Raw genomic sequence first — 27,063 nt, 5'->3', positions numbered from 1 at the left:
CCTGGACTAAGGTGAAAAAATATCCACCCTGAAGAGGGAAAAAGAGGGTGCGCAGCCATCTACACATGAGTGAACCACAAGAATATACACCAAAATAAATAAATAAAAGAAAATGCTCCATGGGCTCAAGGACATCACAGCAGAGGTCGTTGAGGTGGCATACGTTTGCTGGGACCACCATCCTGTGTTGGATCATCAGGTGTTTGTGGGGCTGTTGGTGGATCCAGTCCATGCATTGCCAAAGCCTGGCTTTCATTGCATTGACACGGATGCATGCATTAGCACTCCAAAGGTGGTGAGGTCACAATGTGCTTCTACTGGCCACAGAGTCTGTATGTGCACTCACTTGTGATGCCTCAGGTTGCTGGAACAGTGTCTGCCTCAAGGTGTCCACCTGGTCTTGGAGCTGGGTCCTTCTGGCTGAGAGTACATTGTGCAGTGAGGCCCTCAATCTCTCCATCTCATGGACATTGGATTTACGAGATGCCAACATCTCCTGCCTCAGGGCCTCTCTATGTGTCTTAGCATCTGCATGGAGGGAGTCCTGAAGACACTTCAGATCAGCCTATCAGACATTGATGTTGGCCACAATGCCCAGTATGTGGGAGAGAATTGAGGACCACCTGATTCTCTGCTGTTGCGTATCCTGGGCCACTGGAGTGGACATGTTCTCCACCAGGTGATCCATGCCGTCTGCAACACATTGCTTTGCAAGATGCTGGCACACATCATTTGCTGCTCCCACACTGTCTCTCCAACATGCACATATCCACCACGTGTGCAGGGCCCTCAGCAGTGTGATGCAAGGGACCAGGCCCGTTGCTGCTGGTTCCTGTTGTTGGCTTCAGGGCTACAATCCTCCATTTGACATCAGCCCTAGAATCTGACACCAATTTATGGGAGGGAGGTCTTGCAGTTATAACCACTGCGGATGTGGGCGCACCACTGACTGGCCTTGTGAAGCCTGCTGCTCCGGCACAGACTCAACAGCCCCATCTGATCTGGCCATTGGGGCACTTACCTTTCCCCCTCAGTGAGTCATCCACTGCTGGTTCAGCATCCGAATCAGCAGAGTTAGAAAAGTCAGAAGAAGCAGGAGCATGACTGATTATCGTCTGTAGAATCTGTGGATTTTCATGGCGAAGGACACCACAGCCTCCACTGATGGACTGATGAACCAACGCCTCTTCTGCCTCCTCCACCTCTTCTGCTTCCACTGCATCATCACATGCGCATGGTTAGGCAATGATATTTTGAGTCATATGTATCCTTGTAAAACTGCACATGTGCATGCAAGTGCAAACAGATTGAATATAGCGGTACACCCATACATCAGACATCCTGACTTTTCACACTGAGAGCAGTATGCCACAGATGCATGGCTTTTGTTGACATATGCCCCCCGTGTCTTGCCCATGCAGTTAGTGTGGAAATAGCTGGACACATGTGGCCTACTCATGACTGATGGACCATAAAGCCGACATTTGAGTACACAACCCCAGGAGAAGTACTGCACATGTTTCGCCGTAATGCTGAAGGCCAGCACATGGCATCAGTTAGCCAGCTAAATCCACATATACTACCAAGAACAGAATATGACAGACAGCATGTGTTTACAATTATGTACTTGACAACCATGTCATGTCGATATCCACATGAAGACTGTTCACACATTTCACTACATTGCCAAACATACTGCATGCCTCAGGGAGGCAAAATGTGATGTACTTGCCTAAGTGTTCCTGTGGATGCATTGGGACTGGGCTCACATGCATTCCCTGCCCATCTATGTCCTCTCCATCCTCCCAACATGGCAACCACTGTGAGATGTCTTCCAAATGTGATTGCACCTCGTTTTGGACAGCAGGGCCAATGTGTCATTGTGCAGACCGTAGTCCATGTACAGTCAATTATGCAATATGTGTGCAGCAATGATGAATGGGAAGGCAAATTCACAACCCTCGCATTCAAGCCCTCCCTGTCCTGGGTAAAATATGTGAATAGACATATGACTGTTAATGTCTGATGTGTCATGTCAATGATGACACCAGGTTTACCAGCTCCCTGTGTGCAACTGTACATGGGTCCAAGTCACGGTTGTATGCCTAGTTAAATTCATGTAAATACACTGTCCATGCACATTGTGCGTGATGACAGATCCCTTCACATGACATTGTCATGTGAAGTGTCATGCAATGACTGTACATGAGTGATTGACTGACGGTCATTGAGAGTTGCATTGAATGTCACTGTCATGCAACAGGCGTTGTCATGTCATTCAACATGCAGTGACACTACACATTGTGTGTGTTGGTTGGGCACCACATGTGCCCTGGCACAGTGTGACCACACAACTTGAGCTAGCGCTGTGTAACCTATACATACAACAGTGCACTGTGAATGTTGACGTATGCAGCTGCTATAAGTGTGCCATACTGTACCCACATTCAATCCCATGAATCAATCGATCAAATCACCCCAAATGCAACACTACACTTTAGCAAACACACATAGTGACACAGCTATAACATGGTATGCACTGACTGCAGGCCATCACTTACTTGAGACACAAATGCCAGCACTGTCAGTAGAAGTATGGTATTGGTTTGTTGGTTTGGTATTCATTTGTTGGGCACGTATCACCCATGAAGCATGCATAATGATGAGTTGGCAGTGCCACTGTAAAGGTGGACCACATAAGACATTTCAAGAGCAGTGTTTCTCATGCATATTGCTAAAGCCCAGTAATGGAATAGGAATTGTATATAGGTGCAGTATCCTTTCCCTACATTCTTGCGTCCTGTAAGGGTAATTTTGTTGGGGCATCAGTTCCTGTCTATGAGCAGCATCCTACAAAGTTCAGTATTGTTTACTGGGCATGCTCAGACTGAGACCCAGCACTTCATCATATGCAACTCTCATGACACGAGGAGCAACAGATGCCCTTATGCCACATCTGAGGGGGTGATGTCGCTGCCATGTAATTTCACCTCAAACAGCAACCACATGTCGTCATGAGTATGTATGCCTCAAGGACACAGACAGGGCAATATCCGTGTATAAATAAAACAAATACAAATTACGAGAAGAGGATAGGAGTAAATGATGCAGGGCGAGAGCGAGAGTGCATTGTTAACAGGGTGGGGCAGAGCCACATGCATCAGCACTTCCGGTGAAATGCATAACTGAAAAGACAGGTGGGCCTTGGAGTTGGGTGCTTCAGGCCACATCTTGTCTACACCAGTGTATTGATTACGGATTGTATTAATTGTAGCACAATCCATGTAGTATATATACCCATTTGTGTATGCAAAACATGTTACATCAGGAGCACCATTTGGGATTGAGGTCAAGACTATGCCATCAGAATCAAGCCCATACCCAAAGCCATCCCTGAGGACTGGAACATAGTGCACCAAACAGGGGCCTATCGGAATTGACATTCTCAGTGTGTTGTACTGTGCAGAAAAAGAGGTAGAAATAGGGAGCGCACCCTGAGAAAAATGGAAGCCAGATTGATTTTTGAAACACCAGCCACGCGGGATGGTATCAACAAGTTTACTTATCTGCATGCTTTTCTTGGAGACTAATGATACATTTAGCTTTTTTGGGGTGCTAGGTGAATTTGGGTAGATGATTGGACCAATTAGAAGATAGGAATATAGGCATGCCATTGTACGTGTGATGTGAAGGTTTGATACTGAAGGGATATAATTTTATCAGTTGCAAAAAGACATTGAAGTAATTTATTGAGCAAGTATACTCAATGGAATGTACATGATCAGTACTGTAAAATCAACATATTAGAGGACCCTCCAGCAATGGGAAAGCATCTCATTGATATTTTACAATGGTTGCTTTACAAAACCGTATGCAATGATAGTGAAGTACATTAATAACCCACAAGATGGCGATAATGTCCATGGTAACAATGGTTCGGTAATACAATGGGAGCGTGTTTGTACATCGAAATTGCACGTAAAAGCAGGCCTTTAGTAGACAATCTTACTTTTGTTCTAGGTAATGTTACCAACTTCATAAAAAGATGACACATGCAGTGCCATTTAGATTGTTGTCTTTGAGATTATTTTAAAGACTAACTAAAAATATTGCTTTGGTGCATCATACAATAGCTGATATGTATGGCCAAAGAGACCCAGTGGGCATATACGGTCTAGTAACACCATTAACTACTGATATAATTGATATGATATGATATGATATGGCATTTGTAACGCGCCTATACACAAGTGTTTCAAGGCGCGACGAGGCAGGGAGGGGGGAACAAGGGGAAGACAGACAACAATCCTACTATGCCAGGTGTCATTCAGACCGTGCAAGTGCAGGGGTAGCGGGAAGGGAAAAGTGCAAGGGGAGGGGGGAAGTGCAGTACAAGTAAGTAGAATAAAGTAAATAAATAGGGCCAGCTGGTGGCAACTGCAAGGTAAGTGCAGACAAGTGCTGGGAAAGGGGGGGCTGTAGGGATACAGAGACAGTCCCTCAGTGCAGGGGTTGCCAGGGAGGCAGTGCAAGAGGAGAGTGGCTGGGCCCAGGACCGAGGTCGGTGAGAGTGGCTCAGTTGCAGATTTGGTGCAGATTCAGTCGAGAATTTAGCAGGGGAGAGGGAGAGAGAAAGCAGAAGCAAAGAGGAAGGTTTTGAGGTGCTTCCGGAACCGGAGATGGTTCTCCTCAAGTTTCAGGGAGGCAGGAAGGCTGTTCCAGAGGGAGGCCCCTGACACGGCGAGAGATCTACCCCCAGCTCGTTGCTTCGAGAAGCGGCTGACCCTGTGGGAGTTGGAGATGGATGAGCGAAGGGCTCGGGAAGGAAGATATTTAGGAAGAGAGAGTTGAAGGTATTTAGGCCCCAGGCCCCAGAAGGCCTTGTGGACAATGCAGAGGGTTTTGAACTTAATCCTCGCAGCCACGGGGAGTCAGTGTAGAGATTTCAGTCCTGGAGAGATACGGTCCCTGGGCTTGAGGCCAAGGACAAGTCTCGCAGTTCTGTTCTGGATGAGTTGCAGGGGGCGGAGAGTGGAGGCAGGCAGATTAAGATGGAGGCTGTTACAGTAGTCCAGCTTCGAGAGAACCAGGGCTCGGGAGACAGTGAGCTTTTGGGGGAAGGAGAGGAAGGGAAGAATACCTCTGAGGAGGTGCAGCTGGTAGTGTGACTTCTTAGAGACATCAGATATATGAGGAGAGAAGGAGAGTGTGGAGTCGAAGATGACCCCGAGGTTTTTTGCCTTGCAGGTAGGAGCAGGAGGAGGGCCAAGCGAGGCTGGCCAGAGATCTACAGGGAAGGAGGGAGTGGGTGTGCCGATGAGTAGAATCTCAGTCTTACTAGCATTAAGTCAGAGGTCATTGGCGGCACACCATTCCTGGATGGCAGACAGACAGTCAGAGATGAGGGAAGGAGAGGAGGAGGCTGAGGGTAGCCTGAAAATGAGTTGGGTGTCGTCCGCATAGCACTGAAAGTAGGGGCAGATGGCGCCCATGAATGAGAACACGTGTTTGACGGGTTCTGAATCGGAGCAGGACGCAGCCAGTTTGCCGCAGGAGCCGGTTTGGCATGGCCAGTTCGGCGCAATTTCTCACTGAAACAGTGTCAGTGTAATCAGCCTGTGCCGAACTGGCCGCACTGAAATGGGGTGGGAAACGTAAGACCTGGTAGGATGGAAACAGGAAGATTGGATCATTAAGCACTTTTCATTTACTTCTCTCACACTTAGCAACGAGAACTGTCACCTGCATGAAATGGTGCTTAGTAAAAAAAAAATATGCATTTTCATTCCTTTTGTTGTTTTATTAGGTTGGCACTAGATCTTCACCAATATATCCATGTAAGGGTAATTTATTATGGTGCTCTAGTGAATACAGGTCAAATTGAATTTTATTTAATTTGTATCATAATTTAATTTTTTCATAAAATGTTAAATGTTACATTGGCTATGTTTTTTGAGACTAGAAATACATTTCAAATGGAAGCACATTGCCTTCCCAGCTCCCCTGCTCCCAAAACAATCCAAATCTCTTTCCAACCCCTTCCATCCTTCCCAGGGCTTTAAGTGGGGTACGAAATTGAGGGGGGCCCTCATTTGGGTGTGTGGCTTGCATGATGGACATGGCCTGAAAAATACACACACCACAGTAAGGTACGCAAACAAATATATACATGTATGTAAGGATTTATGTATTTGTATGAGTACCTTACTATGGTTTGTGTACCTTGCAAGCCATCTTTTATAAACATAGAAATATATTAAGTAACGATTTTAAAGTTGCAGTTTGTTAAGTACACAAAGCATGTTAAGGTACACACACAAATATATAAATATATAAATGATTATATCCATATTTGTTTGCGTGCCTTACTATATAGTTTGTGTACTTCAAGATGTCTTGAAAAGTAAATAAAGCATAGAAAGGTATGCACACAAATATATAACATTTATATATGTGTGTGCATACCTTACTATGGTTTGTGTACTTTTCAAGCCTTCTTTTTTACATATAGAAATATGTAACATATTTCTATGTTTATAAAAGATGGCTTGAAAAGTACACAATTCAAACCATCTTTTAGAAAGCTTTGCCGACGGACAAAGCCTGAGGCGTCTGTGCATTCAGTTGACAAACAGAAGATTACATTTTTTCTATGCAACAGGGTATTAATTAGGGGACATGTTCAGGATGCAGCCTTGGTATTCACAGCATCATTGCTTGTGGCATCATTTGTTTGTAATGTTGTTTTAGTGGGGAGTCCCATGTGAATAGATGCAGCGGCACTGAAGAAATGATTGACACTGAACACTGAACTAAAGCATACTCTGTTATACTAAGTTATTTTGATTCTGAATCGCACTTGTACACAAGTGTTTGAGAGCGTGACCAAGTAAAGGGAGGGGAAAAAGCGAGAACAAAAACAATGATCTTACTAGGCCCAGTGACATTTAGAACGCGCAAGTGCATGGAAAAGAGGAAAGGGGGAAAGTGTGTGGAAGGGGGAGAAGTGGAAAGTGTGGAACATAGGAGAGAACAGAATAAATAATAAGTGCAATAAATAAATAAAAGGAAGTGAAAAGTGGTAGTCCCGGGAGGATAGCTCAGAGGCAACGCGCTCGAGTTGGAAACAAGACGACACGAAGCAACATAGGTTCGATCCCCGGGTCCACGCTTAAAAACCTGCTGGTATTAAGCTCGTTATAAATACGCAACTAAGAGACATAATCTTATAACAGCGCCTAGATGCCCCTGGGCTGTGGGAGCGCTTTATAAATGCAAATAAATAAAATACATACAAATAAAGTAGTCCAAGTGGTAAGTGCATGATTAGTCAGATAGGGTATATCTGATAAGTGCAGAAGAAGAATGGGGGACTGTATGGGTACAGATACAGATCCCAGTGCAAGGGTTGGCCCGGAGGCACTGCAGGAGGGAGGCAGGGTGAACAGGTACCTGAGCCCAAAGGACAGAGGGTGGCCAGGTGCATGGTGCCGAGAGAGACAAGCAGATCAGCAGGGGCTGAAGTGGGCGAAGGCAGAAGTGAAGAGGAAGGTCTTGAGGTGCTTCCAGAACCGGAGATGGTTCTCCTCAAGTTTTACGGTGGCCAGGAGGCTTTTCCAAAGGGAGGCCCCAGGCGAAGACAGAGATCTGCCCCCAGCTCGTTTCTTTGAAAAACGACTGACCCTGAGGGTGTTAGAAGTAGAGGAGCGAAGGGCTTGAGAGGGGAGGTATTTATGGAGGGATAGCTGAAGGTATTTTGGACCCAGGCCCCAGAAAGCTGTGTGGACAATGCAGAGGGTTTTAAATGTAATCCTTGCATCCATTGGGAGCCAATGAAGGGATTTCAGAGCTGGAGAGATACCATCCCAGGGTTTGAGGGCAAGGACAACTCTCACAGTCATGTTTTGAATTAGTTGTAAAGGGCGGAGAGTGACGGCAGGTAGATTTAGAAAAATGCTGTTACGGTAGTCCAACCTAGAGAACACCTGAGTTTGGGAGACAGTGAGCTTCTGAGGGAATGAGAGGAAAGTCAGAGTACCTCTAAGGAGGTGCAGTAAGACGTTTGACTTTTCAGAGATGCCAGAGATGTGTGCGGAGAAGTAAAGTGTGGAAGCAAAGATGACCTGGAGATTCTTAGCCTTGCACGTATGGGTAGGAGGAGGGCCAAGGGAGGCTGGCCAGAGACTGAGGGGAAAGGATGGTGTAGGTGTACCAATGAGGAGGATCTCAGTCTTGTTGGCATTTAGACAAAGATCATTGGTGGCACACCAATTTTGAATGGCGATTAGTCAATCAGAGATGAGGGAAGGAGAGGCAGTGTCAGAGGGAAGCATGAAAATGTGTTGGGTGTCATCAGCATAGCACTGGAAGTTTGAGCAGAAAATGGAAATACAGTAGGCAAGGGTTGCCAGGTATTGGTTGAATATCCAGGGCAAGAGGTTAGACCGCCTGGGGAACATCACAGGTAGTAAGGGAGATAGAGAATAGGAAGGACCCAAGTTGTACCTGGAAGGGTTGATCAGAAAGGAAAGAGGTCAGCCAGGCCAGAGCCTGATTGGTGATACCCAGGTTGTCACAGAGAAGCTTGAGCAGGATGTTATGGTGTTACGGTGTTGAAAGCAGACGATAGATCAACTAGGATGAGGACAGAGGACAGAGGGAATGTTAGAGTCAAGGTTGGAGAGCAGGTCTTCACAGATGTTCAGGAGAGCAGATTCCATGCTTCTGGAATCTCTGAATCCAGATAGGTGGACATGGAGAGAGCCAACAGATTATTCACTGTATACTTCTTCAGCCACCATTGACTGCTTGGTGTAACTGATTATGTTATTCTTAATATTTCAGTAGCTTCCCTGGAATACAAGGACCACACATTACTTGTAGTCATTCACAGGAGTCATTAAAAGAAACTTTATCTCATCTAGTGAAATGAAAAGTACCTGATCTGTAGGATCTCTAGTGGCAACCCTCGGTTTTCTCCTTAAGCCATTTCATCATCTTCTAAAGAAATGTAAAGCACTGTGCTATTGCACCTATTCCTGACTGAATTCTATTTTGTCCTAAGAACCACCTAGTGAGCACCCCATGTCTTACCTCTTCGGCTTCCTTCAGCTCTACTGCACTCTTCATTCACAAAGATATAGAAAATACTTGGGAAACCCAACACTTTGCAGTGTGTTCCTTATATTGTGTCAAGGGTTTTGACCCATGTTGAATCAATAGACTGGGTAGATGTGGGGATGAGCTGTCGCCGCCCATTATTCTATCCCAGAACAAATTAAATCAATAGACTGGGTTGGTGTGGGGATGAGCTGTCGCCGCCCACATTCACGCCAGAATCCAGGAGAATTGCGCAGTTTGCGCACACCAAAATGGTCACCTAATTTGCCACCCACCAGTGCAAAGAAAGGTGGTTCTGTTCAAAATCCGTTTTTTTTTTAATGTCAAAAAGTTGCTAAAATCATGGGCACAAGACCACTCTAAAGATACAACATTCTTGTGGGGGGTTCCACATCACCACTCTACTGTAAGGATGCCATCAAAACAATGTTAAGCAAGGGTCCTATACTATCAAGCAAAAGACCACTCTATTGAAATGCATTAATTCAAGACAGATCCCAAAAATGGGTGCAGTACCAGCTTTGCTACAAACCGGCGCTAGCGGTCTAAACTCTGACAGTAGGACTGCATCTCAGGAGTGCAAGAGGATCCAGCCTAACTGGGACTTCAAAGCCTGTTAGTTAATTCAAAATCTTAGCCACCTGCTGGTCCCAGAGGCCAAGAGGCTGAGAACTCTTAACACCCCAGAGACTCACAACAGGAGGCAGGATATCACATGGCCCTTCTGAGTGAGAGGGAGGGGGTTTCCCCTTCAGCCTGGAGGAGAGAGACAATAGCCCCTTTCAGTTGAATGGGGTATGTTAATTTTGAATGTTGACTGTAAACAGAGAGCTGCCTGTGAGCAGAGCCATGTGATCCCTGACCCACCCAGCTTCAAGGGGCGGGCCAGACTTGAGTGTGGATTCCTATTGCAGCAAATATATATTTTATAGAAACATTGATAACGTATTGTAACCAAATGACAGGAATGTACAACTTTGAGATTCTTAGTATGAAAAATGCCCTCACGATTTGAGTCCAAACTCCAATTTCTACGGTGTTCTAGGACCAAACCCCGCTATTTATTGATATTACAGACACCGGGTTTATGCTAGAAACCTAGTAAATAGCTGGAATGTGTGTAGAAGGAGGGTGTACATTGGTGTAATTTTTTATACAGATTTAACATTGGTAAACCAATTAAAAACGAAATTAAGTTGTCATTTTTTAATGTAAGCCCCCAGGAAGATCAGAGTCGGACAAGCATGGACCATAAGGAATATATAATGTGTACATGTAATTTCAACAAATTGTGTATCTGGGAAATATGTATTTGGATCAGAAATAGATTTGTGTGCACATTGACAAGGGGAGTGTCTTTCTGTAAGCCATACAGTTGACACACAACCCAGCTCCCCTGGAGAGGGGAGAACTGGGCCAATGACAAGCGAGAGGGGCAGGCTTAGCTAGGCCCAGGCACACACCCATTTTCAAAACACATAAAAAGGAACATTGAAACCCAGGTAGAGACATTCACTTTCCACTTTCTTGCGGGACGCTTTGCCGGGAGACTTCAGACTTCACATCCAGAGATCCAGACTTCAAATCCATCAATCTCCAGAGACCAGAAATTAACTCCAGAATTTGTAGCAGAGAGGCCTGAATCCACAAGCTGAATCCTCTTCAGAAGGCCTCAAAACCAACCAAACTATTCAACACCCGGCGGAGCTGTTTGAATTCTTTGCCAAGAACTTTTGCAAGAACCTGTAGCAGTATCCAGAAAGCAGTGCTGTATCCGGAACCAGAGAGAACCAGAGACCAGACGCCGTGAGCAGAACCGCCAGAAGTCCCGTTCAACCTGTTGACCAGATCCGTGACGAGGCCCATTCCTGTCCAAAATCTAGTGTGAGTACCCAGCTAGCACTGTGCCAAAACCAATCTCTTAGTGTAAAATAATCTAATTACAACTATTTTAACCTATTTAGAACTACCTCATAGGAATCGTGTGTGTCATTCTGTCCTTTTTAAAGCTGAAAACTGTCATCTGCCATTTTGAACTTTTAAATTTCAAATCCGAAAAACTACCTTCACAAAATTGTCCGTATCTCTGGAACCGTTTGTCCTAGGAATGAAATGTGCCTCCGTAATTACGCTTGACGCACGCGATTAAATTTGCCGCAATTTGACATTTTGCACAATTTCAGCCACGTGTAAAAATCAGCAGCACCTTTCTTTCCTTTGCTAAAGTGAGCCTGAACTAATATAAACTAGATATCACCCACCCTGAACCTCTAGAGGGAATTAAAAGCATTTTTAGCACATTTCTCACTTCATTGTCATCACATTCAAAGCATTTTGGGCCTGTGTTTCAAACTTCTACCTGTTTCCCTCTAAGCTTGCTGGGGGGGAACTGAATTTCGTATTGTATTTGATTGCATTCCTGAGAACTGTGTGCACTTCTTTCCATCTCCTTATATTGCATAAAGGGGGGGAGTGAATTGTCAAGGAAAGGTGATTACATTGTCTTTTGTTGAAGCCATATCAAGTTATTTTCTGTACTGCATTTCATTCATCATTGCGTTTCCTTGAACCACATAAAGCATTCTTTCCCACCTTATTCTTCTGTTCCTATTCATAAGTAACCAAGAACTGTGCTACTGTAGGATTACCTCTTGCTGATTACTGCTTATATTCACAAGTGTACTATCCATTATCAATTTATTTATAGAAGTGTGACATATATATATATTGTTTAATTTTTCAAATAAACCTTTTAAATTTGCGAAACAAGCCTACTTCTTGGCTCAGTGGGGTCAAGGGGGATTCTAAGAGAGGGGTGTTATACAAGGGTTCATAATCAAGATTATAACTTGCCATAAAAATATATAAATAAGGGCTTCCCTTGGGCATCCCAGACAAGGCACTGACTTAGTGGGATTGCTTGATTGGAGTCACTTACAATTGGAAAAGCAAAATAACCAGCATCCTTCTTGTGATGAACGAAAACTACAAAATAGATGGGAATGTTGTAGTTCTAACAACACATTCTGGTGCTCGTGTCGGAGAAAACTCCAAAACCAATTGGAATTGTCGGCTTTATGTATGATTTCTTTAGCTCAACAGGACTACAAAAAAGGATTGTAGTACACAAATACGGGTTTCCCACATCATTGACCTAATTCATTTTCTATTTGGAAAATCATCCTTTTTTATAACATTGTTAGATGTTCTTTTTTCCCTTGCTGATCTAGCCCATCCGAACGTTTAAGTTCTATCCATTAGACAACTTCTTTCTTATACTCTGACTCCATAAAGTGCTTAACCAATGGTGCCACAAGTACTCATCTTCTTCCCGGGAAGTCCCAGGAGGATAGCTCAGCTGCAGCATGCGCTCCTTGGAAGCAAGATGACACAAAGTAACACAGGTTCAAACCCCGGGTCCACGCTTAGAAACCTTTTGGTATTAAGCACGTTATAAATAACCTATCATATAATTATGCAGCTCCTATGTTCTATCACTCTGCTCTTTAACTTCCTCTCTGTCTTCCCTATGTGTCTTATACCACATGGTCAAGTGATCATATAGGTAACGATTTTAAAGTTGCAGTTTGTTAAATCTTGCAATCTTCATGGTCTCTGCAGTCCCCAATCGCCCCACTCTGATTTTAATGTTTGAGCTCACATAGTACAATTACCACGTGGGTAATGTCCCTTGATCTCTGGCAGGCCTCATAGTTGGTGCAAGGTCAGTTATTTTTATCACATGTGTTTTGAGATTGTTTCTCACTACTGTGTCCCTTATATTCATGCTTATATTAAAAGGGAAAATTGGTTGGGGGAACTTCGATTTCCACACTGTTAAAGATCTTCCATTTATTCTTAATAATATTCTTAATCGTATAGGACAGGCTTGTCCAACCCTTTTGAATGTGGGTCAGAATCATTAACTTCTTGTCACCCAGTGGGCCGGCGGGCTAAATTCAACAACCTCACCCAAAGCAGTATCACATTAGAAAGCGATGTTGTGTGACCTTTGACACAATAGCATCACAGTCAGTAATGTACCATCCAGTCCCAAAGATAGCTTTTGGTGTCAGGCGCAGTGAGTATCTAAAGGACCTGCCATCACAAATGATCAAAGGTCAGTGGCTTGTGACTTCGTTCAGTGTAGGTGTAATATTCGGAAATTGTGGCAGCAACCGAGCGTAGCAAGGGCACCCTAAGGATCTAGAGAGAGCTTGGGGTGGAGTTACCAACCCCAAGAACATTTTCAAATATGGGGTTGAAATGGTGCCCTTTACAGCAGAAAAACAGACAACAAAGCCATATAGTTTACAATCCCTTCTAAAGGGTAACCTGAACATTTCATATCACCATAGAACACAAGAGCATTTTAAAACACAACACATTTTAAAGGTCAATGTGTCCGCAGTGTGAGCCAGAACGTCCACTGACGTAACACATTTTCATGCTGGTGTGGAAATGCATAGTGAAAATGTGCTGGAAAGTGGTCTGGTTGGTAACTTGAATCTATCAGGGTTTTTCATGTGTAACCGTACAAAAATGATTGCAAACTGTGTGGCTTTTTTACCCAATTGTCACAGAAAGTGCTGTAAACTGCACAATGTTAACCCATTAGTTTAAAGCAGCAGGAGGGAGGTCAGGAAAGTGGGCTTGGAAGGGCAAATGGTATATGCCCCCAGCCAGACATTAAATTATTTCCAGTGGGCACTTGGGCTAAGTAACGGCCCCTCCCAGTTGTAGACACGGAGTCAGTGCTAAACAGAAAGTGCACTGGATTACACTATTCCTGATAACTTGCACAGTGAAAATTTGGATGCACGGATGATAAATTGAACCATGTGACGTGGGCGTTTATGCATTGTCTAATAACTCATGTTGCCCAGACAGCTATGCCGTCCACCACGTTTTTACTATACTGAGAAAATGGCAGCGTACAATACATGGAAGAGTTCCTAAATTCTTGCCTGAAACACCATTTGAGGTACTGACCTGTCCCTCATTCATACACCACTCACCCCATCCTCCCCAAAAGCCCCCTGGTCGCTTATCATCAAAAGTAAGTAACAAAGGTTAATACTCGCATCTGCCATTAAATGGCCGATGATAGTATTATAGCTGGTAGACATTTCCAAACGTACGCAATCGCATGACTCACATTGCCTTTGAGCAACAGTCACGTTTCTCCAATACTTTAAAAAAAAAAAAAATCTCTAAACATTAACTTTAGAATGTAAAAGTTATGTTTGCGGGGGAGAACATACCATTTTCTCCAGAGTTCGCCTACGAGAAAGAAGTCGACGCACCATACTGTCAAGCCAATATGAAACTCTCTGGACAAGGCATAGAGAATACACAGACCTGAACTGTAGAGTCACAAGGTCGGAACACCTCTTCTGCCTGCCTTTAAAATGCAGCTCAAAGCCCCAAGGCAGCTGTGGCTGTTTTACTCCTATTTCATTTTCTAAATATGACAAAATAAAGCTATCCAAAACGCAGTAGAAAACACATCACCAGAACCTCGTCTGAGGGTTGCATGTCTGTGTGTTTGAGTGTGTATGTATAGGCCGCATCATTGTTGGAATTTGTGGACAAGGGATGTGGGTCGTCTTTAAGTGAAATATATGGTAAAAAAAAGTGTGTGATCTATTCAACTGTAAAATATGTTATACAATAGATTCTATTGTATAACATCCTTTACAGTTCAAATGCACACAAGTCAATCTTCTTCCCCTAACATCCACTGCCTTGAAACTGCCCCAGCATTTACCTGCGTTTCCGTTTGAAATGCAGTGTGATGGCAGGAACAAATACTGCCCTCTGCTTTCTTTTCCATCAGACCTACGTACTACATTCTAAACGTGAGGCATGCATGGCTTGGACTGGCATTTAGGGCAATAGGCGAATGCCTGTACCTACAAATGCCAAACACTACTATGGGCCAGTTTTTTGGGTCAAACTGGGCCACTTTTTTGGCCCATGTGAGCCAGTTTGATAGGTTACTTCACTATGCTGCTCCTAGTTTTGACCAGTAATACTGAATAAATGTTCTTTAAAATGCACGATTTGCATCACATTTTATTAATAAACCTCTCATTTGGGAATTATTCAAACAGTCTGTCACAAAAGGAATTAATTGCCATTTGCAACTATGACCCACTTTTTCATTGGTGACCGAGACAATTGTATGCCCCAGTCCAACCCTGGGCACACAATGAGGTCAGAGGTGTTCCCGCCCTGTATTCCTTCCTTCCCAGTCATGTCAACATGTCAACAGCCAATAGAACGCTGTTTTGGGCCTAAGCCCTAGCATAGGTTTTAAAATGTGACGTTGAGCGTTGCCAGGGTACAGGACAGGTTAGCAACATGAACTTAGAGTGTGAGTGAGTGATGACTCCATGCCAGAGGAAATGATCCAGTGCAAAGTGCTTGAGTACAGTCGAGGAGATTCCCCGGATGATTGGCTGTGTCAGAGTCACACTTGTAGACATTTACTGCAGACCCTTATCGCAGTAATGATAATTAATTATTTAGCTAAGAGGCAATAAATACTCGAAGCATTTTATTTAACATTTCTGAAATGCATTGAAAACGAGTCGATACGTCACTATTCTTTGGGCTGCTTCAATGCAAATGCGGATTTCAAATTTTTGAAACGGTTTGAAAAACAATATTGTTCACAGACTGTAAACTTGTGGACAAAGTGTCATGTCCCACACATTAGACACAATCTTTCAAGCATTAACTGCCCTCTAAGTGGACCCCACTGACAGCTGCTTGTGCACTTTGAAGGTGCCTCATATTTGTTGGTTGCCGATGGGAACCTGTGGTGCTTGTCTGAGATGGCACATCCTTAAAGTACTCTTTGATTGGACGCTGTTGGGACACCAGCAGACAAAAACTAGCTAAGGATCAAAAGATTGCCATTATACTGAACAATGACCTTTCAACATGCCCATGAAGCGTGTGTTTGTTTTACGTGTGTGTGTTTGCCTTGAGCCAGCTCAGAATCTGGTTGATGTTGCACATGTTAGAAGCTTACTTTTGGGGTATTCAAAGTGCTAGGAACTTTGAGCATGTAGATGAGAAATAATTAGTTCGAAGCAGGCCATTTTAAACACAACTGCTTATGAATGCCACTGTAACAGTAAACGAGAATTGAAAAATGAACAGTCATATTTAAGATGATTTCCCCATTACTTACTTTCTTTAATTGTTCATTTATAACACGCTTAATACCAGTGAGCGGTTTCTAAGTGTGGATCGGGATTCAAACCTTGTTTGCGCTTCATCATCTTGCTTCCAAGACAAATGCATTGCCCCTGAGCTATCCTTCCTTGCCTTGAAATCAAATGCCTGTTCACTTTCTCGCACATTTATATAACCAAAAAGGTAAATTCCTGCTCCTGTTTTCCAATCATTCATTCATGCTTTCCAAAGTATTTTTTATATTAAACCCTTGTTTTTATTTTATTTGCTTAAACAACACTTAAGTATTGCTTACAGTTTTTCAATAAAGAAGCTATTGTAATGCATGAAAAACTCCCATGTTAAATGAACATTAACAATGATTCAAATGCAATCGGATGGAGGGATGAAACTGTGAAACTGGTGTGCTGTGTTAACATTTTGTTTTAGGATGCAAGGACCACAAAAAATGGCTTGGCGGGCCTCATTGTGGCCAGCAGGCCATATGTTGGACTGGCCTACTCTATACGGTGATCTGGTGATGGCAGGGTTTAAGGAAAAACAATCATCAAAGAGTAGGTGACTGGGTCTACCTGTACAATTTCCAAAGGAACCAGACCAAACAGCGGAAGCTTCTGCCGTTTTAGCAGGTAACCAGTGAATATGTTAACATTTTTTTTTCGACATACCAATATGTCGAACCAAACGGGCCGAAATGTTTTTCTTCGAATTTACTGTTTTTATTTTATAGGGTTTTATTTTTGTTTAGTTAGAAAAAAAAGATGTTTTTAAAAAAGGCATTAAAAAAAATAAATTCGACAATTTTGGTTCGACATATTGGTATTGGTGTTGAAAAAGTCATTGTAAACCGTTTTAGCACAGTGCTTTTGAAATTGTCAATAAAATCTCACATTTTGCCTATAAGATCTGCATCACCAAAGGAGAACATACGGAAGAGAAATGGGTTCATATTAATCAGTGGAAAAGCTTTAATCCCAAATAGACTTTGCAACAGATTGAAGAACCCAGTGAGGGTAGAGCCCAGGAACGTATCTGAAGAATTAAAGTAAAGAATGGAAAACGGATGCAGAAAATCACACATTTACAGGGAGTAAAACAAATTACACTTATCAGGAATGTACAAAAAGTAATGATCAGGTTCTGAATTGTACATGTCAAGTGAAAAGTATTGTGTAACTGCTTGTTCGGTTGTCAATTTGTATGTAAGTCATACCAGGGAAATTAGTACTGTATAAAATACTTAACCTCTCCTTCATTCTCAGCAGATTAAATAACACCCTGACTCTACAGGCCGGAGTTAACGGAAAGGGAGGGGTCCAGGATCAAAACCCAAAGTCCGAAAAGAGTGGATGCAGACCAGAGAGCCACTCCCTCAGGACGAGGACATTCCTGGAATGAACCAAGGCCACAAGGAAACAGAAACCCCACTTTCGCCTCGCTCTTCTCTCTGTAACACTGGAATCAAAGAGGGGGGGCGTGTGGGTTAAAATGTAGCCCCTGAATACCATGAATAAAGAGGCCAGTGTGATTTGTTGTGTCCCATTGAAGTCTAAAGCCAGAGCGAAATGGTGATGTCAGACATGAGGCCTATTGAAAAAAAGACAGGCCTACATCTCAAATGACAGAGACATATGCTTAGAAGTTCAACAGTGTGAAGATATGCAAGATGCATTTCAGCAAGGAAAGTGAAAGACATGTGGCTGAAAATGCTGTTTTACTGAATCCATGGAAAGCTACACTTTTTACTTAAAGAGGCAGATAGCAACGTGCACATTATCTTCAATGTAATACCAGATTGCGATCCAGAAATCCAGAAATCCAAATAGAAACCAAGCTTATTGCACTTATAAGAAATAAAAGAACTTCCTTTTTCCTCATCCATATGACAGTATGCAAAGTTCTAACTTGGTTTCAAGGCGAACCTGGTGTTCTCATTTAACAGCCCTGTGTATGGACAATCAAGAAGTGATGTGCATGTCTTTTGCAACTGTGAGATTAAAGGAAATACATTATACATGGATAGAAGGCCCACAAGCCTTATAAAATGCTTCATGTAAAATGTATTGTGTGTAACTATAAAAGCCATTTCTTGCAGAATTGTACATGCAGCTGGGCATTTCTACTCAAATGATACTTTACCCTCAAAGAGCTTTCCTATGCTTGTCCCGGAGAGGGAGGTCTGGTTGTCAACATTGATTAAAAATACAAGGAAATACACTGCCATTGATGGAAACCACAGTGGAAATAGATAAAACATTGTCTCTTTATTTTCAGCAAAAGTGACTTGAGGTCAGAACTCCCATCAAATGTGCATTAAGCTAAAGCTAGGACCATTGGGAGGCCAAGGACGGATAGGCTAAGATAAACATGAGCCAGCATCTGGCTGGTCACATGTTTAAGGATAAATGAAACTTAGAGGAACAAAGGTGGTGGCTAGAGTGAGCGAAGCCTGTGAAGCTGGGGTTGATTAATAGAAACAATATATTTCATGGCATAATAAGGGCAGCGTAAATGCTGCAACGCTCATTCCAGACTTTTATTAAAGGTGACAGTAATCCCTTTTGAACCCTGTCAAAATGATGTTTGTGTGATAAACATAACAGAAGTTAGTCAGGACAATTTGATTTGGGCCTTCCCATGATTCTGAGGGATTGGAACATTGGTGTGAGAGTGTAGGACAAAATTAACATGTGAACTATGAAGTGTCATATTTTTCACTGATGTGGCTCCTGGGTAAATACAGAAAAACTGTATCTCTGCACAGGAAGGGTTTGCTGACTTCAGATTAGCACCATCTGATTTGCATTAAAATGTAGCTCTTAAACAAATATCCATAGATGTAATGATGGGTACTTGCCATGTTGATAGATTATCCGAGTATAAGCATGCCAAACCCACATGTCAGTTTGGGATGACAAAGCTTTTTCCTCCCCCAGCTTTCCTAACTCACACCCCTCAACTTGTCCTATTAGCACACAGGTGGGAGGAGGGTGAAGAGAACCAACCAATCCCTTCCTCAGGAATCACAACAAGTTGGGATGTCATTTGCCCTATAAGAAGACCAGTTTGCATCAGAACTGGGCTTATTTCAATTTATTCCAGGAGGTGACCTGCTGCTGAACTCTTACGAGAAACACCCAAGCAGAGATGCCCCAAATCTTGCATTGGAGATAGGGACCAGGATACATAGAAGCCGACTGGGACTCCTTGGAGGAGCCAGAGGGGACTATCCTGGACTGACACCCTTGCTGCCGCAGAGGTGCCCAGCTGTTCCCTGATGCCCAATACAAGGCCTCTCCTGTAAGTAAAACTATCCCAAAGCCATGGACTGTGTAGGCCCTGCATTTTCAAGTATTCTTTTAGTTATTTCCCCATAGCGAAATACCCTGTCTGTCTGTGTAGATCCTTAGCATATTTAATTAATGTAAATCAATGAATTCCCCTTATAGAAATCACGGGATGTGTTTTGTTAGCATTCAAAACTAACATGCTTCTCTCAGTATGTTTTGAGCCTGTATAGACAAATATTTGATTGACTATTTGTAAGAAAACCCCTGACTTCGGTACAGAAGGGGGTGGTCCTGAATCCAAAAGAATGAATCCCCAAAACCCTGTTTCCAAGTGCGTGTGCACGGTGCAAAACGAAATTACCCATTGATTCCATTTCATTTTAAATCAGAAGTGTGAAGCTGTGTACTTCCTTTACATGTGTGGTGGAAAAAAACAAAATTTGCTCCTTCGTTCTCCTTGTGCTCTGACCCAAACCACAAAGCCCTGCCTGTTGTTTTAGGTGTGGCAAAACGATTTTTCCAACTGATTTTCTTTCCTTCATATTGCACCTGTAGTAATAAGTGAAAAACGTGTTTTTCCCCCTTGAATCTCTGTTCCAAAGAGTACATTTTGCTATCAGAACCCAAAACGATTTTTCCCTTGTGTTCCACTTTCTGCCAGTTGCCTTCAATTCAGAGAGATCAAGTCTAATTGATGTTTGGATGGTGGGGTTTGCTGAGATAAAAAGTATCATAACCCAATCAGCAATCACTTACCTTGAATTGTTCTATTTCTGTATTGGTGGGTGATTTGAAAAGAAAGCTGTGGGAAATTGTGACTGGATATCTTAATATTATCTCTGTTCGGTGCCATTACAGAAGTTATTTTTGTTCTTGTTTTACTACAGCATTGGTGGTCAATGTTAGTCTGTTTTTCAAATTTGGTTTAAATAAATTAATAAATCTATATTCTTACTACACACCGGCCTGGTTCCTAGTCCATTGTGGCAGTGGGTAATTGTTGGTTTTGGGTGCAAGATGGGTTGGAGGCCTTACCAAATTGAGCCTTAACAGAATATTAGTGCTTTGCTCTGCGCCAGCTCGACTGGGGGAAAGGACTTCCCTGGGTTGAGTGTGATCACGTAATAAACCGCAACAAATGGACAAATGGAGCGAGCGTGATAGAACAGTCAGTCTACCAATTCACAGTAGAGTGGACCAGGCACAATCCTGCATATTCTAGAGTGGAGAAAATGCAGGAGGAGGACCCATTGCTCTTGCCCTTAGGTTAGCATCTATGTGCATCCTCCCTGTCCTTAACACATTATTTTTAAAATGCCTAGATTGTGCTGATGGAGGAAATTCTCCTTTACATTCAGTTATACCTAAGTGTGTTTTTCAAAGAGAAAACAATGCAGATAGTTGTTGTTTCCAATTCTGGGAGTAACCTCTGGGTAGGCTCATCTGGAGGGCTACCTTTATAGAATATCTGAGCTGAGAAGACCTACAGCATTAAAACACATATTTGTTCAATCCTTAATGTCTAAGTTATTGACATCACATTAAGCATGAGACAGCTCAAACACCATTCAAACCCCATTGAAGAAAGAGACTTACAGTCAGCCAGCAAAGGAAAACGAAATTCAATCGGTTTGTATTTATTATATTATTTATTTATTTTAATATTCATTACTCACCACATGCCAATAGGCCTCAGAGCAAACATTTCTTTTGTTTTTATGTTTGATGAGTGTACACAGATACTCCAACTTTTCTTGAAGTGTCTACCAAGGAAGCATGGTGTGGACTGTCCTTGCCCGTGGAACAAGCGTCTTCAGCTTTTGGCAAACCCTCTGTCTTTGGTTGCGTCCGTGCTTGCAAAACCTATGCAAAGGGTGCCCTTCAGGGTCCACGCAGATCACCTTCTTCTTGAAATGCAGCCTGTTATGAATAGAAAATAGGATCACATCAAAACATACATTGGCAAAGCCAACGCTCAAGTCCTTTTCACTGACAGACAGTGATTTTTATATTAGACGTTTTGCATGTAGCATTACTCTAGAAATCATCATGATAAAACTGGTTACCTCCTACTTCTACTCTTATCATGCTGTAACACCAGATGCTCAATGCTCTTTGACAAGAGGTAGCCACACATAAGCAGGGAAATCAGACTTGCATGAGAGGTTTCAACTCCACAGGAAAGCATGTTGAAGCCAAGGTAAAGTAGGGTTGATGCCATGAAAGTGCCACCTGACACCAACACTCCATTGAGCAATAGGGCCAATATTTGATTCAACTGAGCATCCGGAGGGTAATATCCTAGTATATGCAACTCTATATCCACAGGTGTCCCCGATAAACATATCAGCGCCCCAATTTCCCCACAGTCCCCGGTATAAAGAGGGGAAGGTCAGGACCACGGCAAGGCGGTTTGAAAGGAAACCGAATAAGCAGAGTTTCACAGACAAAATAAGAAGGCAGGAGGAGACGAAAAGTTGTACGAAGGAGAGGTTGGAGCTTGAGGAGGGAGAGATTGAGGAGGAGTAGAGAGAAGGAGCTTGACGGGGGAGGTTGGAGGGGAGGACGGAGAGATCAAAGAGGAGGATCGAAGGATCATGAGAGAAAGATTCGAGCTGGAGCGAGAAACAGTCCAAAGAAACCGCAGAACAAAATGGTAAATAGGAGCTGGACCTGGAATATACACTTAGAGAAATGGAGCAGAGGGAAGCAAGAGAGATACATCCGAAGGCAGGTGGTTTATAATATTCTGACCGAGTCTGAGGGCAGCAGCCCATTCTCCATGCCTCAAGGTTGGCCGGGGAGGAGCAGAACGTGCTGAGGATTCTGTCCTAGATTCTGGCTAGCACTAGAATCCAGACAAGGAAATAAAACAAGGGGACATATGCTGCTTCCTGTGTATCCTGACCGAAGAGAAAGAAAGCATCAGTACCTAATTTGGAGCATTTACAACTCACCCTGGACTGGACAGCTGTGACAGTAATGACTGCAGCCTGAACATCTCTGTCATGTAAACCTATGAAGAGGCATTCTATGTATTGTACAGATGCACTCAATGTATTGTGCTTTGTAGCTACTTGATCCTATATAATATCAAAAGAAAGAAAAGGGAAAGCATAAAATGCATTTAATTTCTGATTACCCAAAATAGCAATGACATGACATTAATGTTACATAGATCCCAAGTTGCAACCCTATTGGAAAGAGGTGCCAGTCTTCCACTAAGGAGCAGGGGAAGGCCATGGGCAAAGAGAAGAGATGGTTTTGTATGCAGAGAAGTAATGGGCTTCAGGTTCAACATGGATTTCCGAATACTTAAAAAGTGTGGATTGCTGTAAGGTCAAGAGTTGGGATGGGTCCAAGCAGAAAGATGTGTTTGTTTCAATACAAAGGGCCTCATTATGAGTTTGCCGGTCAGTTAACAACGGTGCCAGTAAGCTACCGGCACCGTTGTTATCAGACTGGCAAACTACGAGTTGTGCTTGCGGATGCCTTTCTGTCTGCCAGGTCTGACCTGGCGGGCAGACCGGTACCCGTGAGCATATCTCGACGGATGCACCGGCACCATTCATGAATGGTGCCGGTGCAACCGACCTCCCCATTGCCATTGAGCCCTACGCGGTAATTGCCCATTACCGGGTGGCGGTAATTTCACGAGTTTGGCGGTTTTACCAGCACAGCTACCGCCAAACTCGTAATGAGGCCCAATGCTTTTTTTGTTTGTTGGTGATGTAGTCATAGGCCGGAAGTTAGGGCGTTGGACCCTGGTGGGAGCCCGATACTGCCAGCCGCTCCATGATAGAAACCCCTGAGAATGTTGGGGACAGATGGCGCAGGCCCCTCACTGTCTCCTTGGCCTTTTGAGTGCAATCTAACTGTACAAGTCTTCTGCTACTTGAGGAAGGAACATCAGCACAGAGGAAAGATAAGGAAGATAGTTGAGAGGACAAGATATACAGTCTTCATAACTAAACTGTTATATAGACATGCATTTATACCAAAACTTTTACAACGAAAAAATATAATGAGAATCTATGTGGGGGTGGGGTAAAGGGTTAAATCTTTTCGGAAAACGGTCGGGTTGGGTTTTTAGGGGTGGGAAACAGGGGTTTGGGGGGACCCCCCCCAAAAAATAGTTATGTTTTACGTTGTAAAATATTCGATATAAGTGCATTCGATATAAAATGCCCCGTTATAAAGACATGTAACGGAGGACAACTCAAGAGCTTGCAAACTTTCCACTTCATGTGTCTGCGAGGCGCATAGTGGTGTCAGAGAAAGCTATTTGTAGAGAGGCAGAGCTTCTAAACGCGCTTCTCAAGAAGTAATACAGACCCTGCCCCCTCTACCCGAGAGCTAACATGGATGCCTTATGTAACTGCAGGATAGAAGACACAGCAGCCCTCACTGAAAGGTGCAACATGCAAGATTATGAACAGGTGTTAGATCCTCAGCTGCCTGGGCTGTGGGGGCGGTCTACTAGTTAGCGCCGATCAGCTGAGAAAACAGAAGTCTGCACAGGCATATGCAATCCACGCCATGCTCCTAACCTTCACACAGCTGAGGGCAGTAAGACAATGAAATTACTTGGTCACAACCCTGCTCATCTACAGAAAAATGGCTTACAGCAAAGGGGAGGCGTGGAGGTGCACGCGCTGGGTACAGCACGGCAGTGCAGCATAGAGGTGAAGTAGCGGAGAGAGGGAAAAGGAGCTAGAGGAGCAGAGGGAGCAGCATTGGAGCAGAGCAGGGTGGAAAGGAGAAAGCAAGAAGCTGAAGAAAGGGAGATACTATAGAGAGGGAAAAGGGTGGCATAAAGGAGAAATGGAAAGGCAGGAGTGGGAAGATAGAGGAAGAAGAGAGGGAATTTGGTGGAGCAACAAGGAAGCATAGAGGGCAAAAGAGAGAACGAAGGAGAGGTGGACAAGAGAAGCACTGGAGAGGACAGAGTTGGATGAAATGGACAGCGAAGGACGAAGAGAGGTGGAGATGGATAGGCTCAGCATAGGGATCTAGTACCTAGAAACTCGATTTTAAAGATTACACAGCCTCAAAGAGCCCTAACGTTGAATTCAAAGCCCATGAAGGGATGTTAGTTGAGACTGCTCAGTACTAGCATGCAGGCATCCTGAAATCCCTAGGGGTCCTATCTTCTGCACATTTGCCAATCCGCGTTGGAACACCTAAGGGTTCCAGATAGGGGTACTGTTATGGCCTGGCGCAATACGGCGCGCGTGTCGCAGCAAGGAAAAGGCGGACACGGAGAGCTGCAAACTGCGTGCCTCTTTATTCAACATACAAACTTCCACTGCCCTTTCCCCGCCCTCCCGCGTCACTTATCGTTTCTCCTTGCGCCCTTTCTCCCTCCTGCCCCTGTTGTCCTGGACACGTCAACATGACATCCCCCCCCTTTTTAAAGAGTTACCAGACTCTTCGCAACAGGCGGCGGTCTGATGAAGTTCTAGTCCATTTCCTCGATCCATCAGTGAGGTCTGTTCCGGGCTCGTTGCGGCTGTGCCGGGGTTGGCCTCGGTGACATTCCGCTTTCAGTTTTTTCTGGTCCTTCGTCTGGTTCTGGTACTTCTGAGTCTCACTGGTCCCCTAGGTAAGGGTCGACAGATTCATAGTCTAGGTGAGCCTGCACTCTCCCACTCAGACGTCTGGTTCCCATTTGTGGAAGTTCTTTGAAATGAGACGAGTTTCTAGTGACCGGTCCTCCGGACCCTTGGGCGGTGACCATCGACCCTTACTTTTGTGTGACAAAAAGGGGCTCTTCTCGAAAAGAAGCCGTGTGCTTGTGGGTTAATGGCTGACGTACTGCCACTACGTCTCCTACCCCAATTTGGGATGCCTGCGCCTGTCTGCGGGTGTCGGCGTACTCTTTCATTCGGGTTTTGGCTGCTTCGTCTCGCTCTCTGACTTCTGGGTCCAGCGCAGGGTGTGGGCTACTTGTTTCAGCTTGGGGGATGCGTGTTTGCGTGTTTCGCCCAAACATTAACTTTGCGGGGGTCTTCCCTGTCATGCTGTGAGGTGTTCCTCGGTAGTCCCTAAGGAGCTGGTTCAATACCTGTTCATATAAGCGTGCGACTTGCAGGGCTCGCTTGAGATTGGCCATAAATTGCTCGATCATCCCGTTGGCTTGGGGCCACAGGGGAGTGATCTTTCTGTGATGGAATCCGAGGTAGTCTGCAAATTGGGTGAATTGATGTCCGCAAAACGGGACCCCGTTATCTGTCTTGAGCACTTTAGGTACTCCATAAACTGAGAACATGCGGGCGAGAGCTGGGATGACGTGGTGTGCAGCTGTGGATGATATCAGCCGCACATCCGGATATCGTGAGTACTCATTCATCACGGCCAAGACGTACTTTCGTCCTTCGATGGGTCTAAAGAAGTCACCTGCGACAGCCTCCCATATTTTCTGATGAAGCAGCATGTGGGACAAGCTTTTAGTGCGGCCTCTACTAAGGCGTCCATACCTTTTGGCGGAGCATGCGTTTGGTGGAGACCATGCCACTGTGGGTCTCGTGGGCTAGATTAATGACATTCGGCCCTCATGGCTTCAGGGATCACTAGTTTGCAGTATTTGAGCAGCAGGTGGTCTTCAGACTCTGCCAGCTCTTCTTTCACTAGTAAGAGCCATTCCAAGTCCTCTTTTACTTGGCCTTCTGCGGCTCTCCCCTTTTCTTTGGCTCTTCACCATTGTCCAGACTCTAGCCCTTCACAGATGATGCGACAGGCTGGGTCACTCTCCGTCTCTCTGATTTCTTCCATACTGACACGCTCCGGTGTGGTCTGGTGGACGAGGTATCTTAGGTATCTGTCAGCCAATGATGGTTCTGGTATGCTCTCCCCCTGTGGTCTTCTCGACAAGAAGTCGGCGGGGTTCTCACCTTTTCCTGGCCTGTGGATGATATCGAATGCATAGTCCTTAGCCCCCACCGGGCGATTCACGGAGGCATTTTGGCTTGTGGATTGCCGTATAGAAATAGTATGGCTTGATGATCGGTGACGACCTGGAACGGTTTCCCGTACAGAAACAAATGGAAATGTTCGCACGCCCATACAACGGAGAGTTCCTCCTTCTCTGCTTGAGAGTACGCCTGTTCGGTGATGGACAGGCTGCGGCTGGCGTAGGCCACTATGTGTTTTTGTGAGGGTTCCCGCGGGTCGAGTTGCGCTAGGATGGCTCCCAAACCCACGGGTCTGGGGTGGACCGTCAGCGCCGTCTTCCTATTGGGGTCATAGTATGACATGTTTTCCGCTTGCGCGACTCTTTACCTTATTGTCTCGAAGGCCTTTTGACAGTCTCTGGTCCACTCAAATTTTTCATCCTGATGTGTCCACTCGCTGACCGACGCAAAGTCCCGAATATATTGGTTGCTGTAGCTCGCTAGGCCCAGAAAGTCACATTGGTTGGGGTGGAAGTGTCATTCAGTGCCGA

The 27,063-nt window shown here is 44.3% G+C and overlaps 1 long non-coding RNA gene across 1 annotated transcript in view; it reads right to left on the bottom strand.

Moving 5' to 3' along the window:
* Positions 1-21,265: 21,265 nt before the first annotated feature.
* The window catches only part of LOC138510888 (uncharacterized), a 159,477-nt gene continuing 153,679 nt past the window's right edge, over positions 21,266-27,063 (bottom strand). The window contains exon 3 of the long non-coding RNA XR_011280443.1: positions 21,266-21,539. This is a non-coding gene — a long non-coding RNA (uncharacterized lncRNA). The remainder of the gene's footprint in view (positions 21,540-27,063) is intronic.

Source organism: Ambystoma mexicanum, chromosome 6p, assembly GCF_040938575.1.
Source record: "Ambystoma mexicanum isolate Mex_15411 chromosome 6p, UKY_AmexF1_1, whole genome shotgun sequence".
NCBI lineage: Eukaryota > Metazoa > Chordata > Amphibia > Caudata > Ambystomatidae > Ambystoma > Ambystoma mexicanum.
Note: the sequence above shows the minus strand (reverse complement) of the source record. Positions and strands in the feature narration are given on the sequence as shown.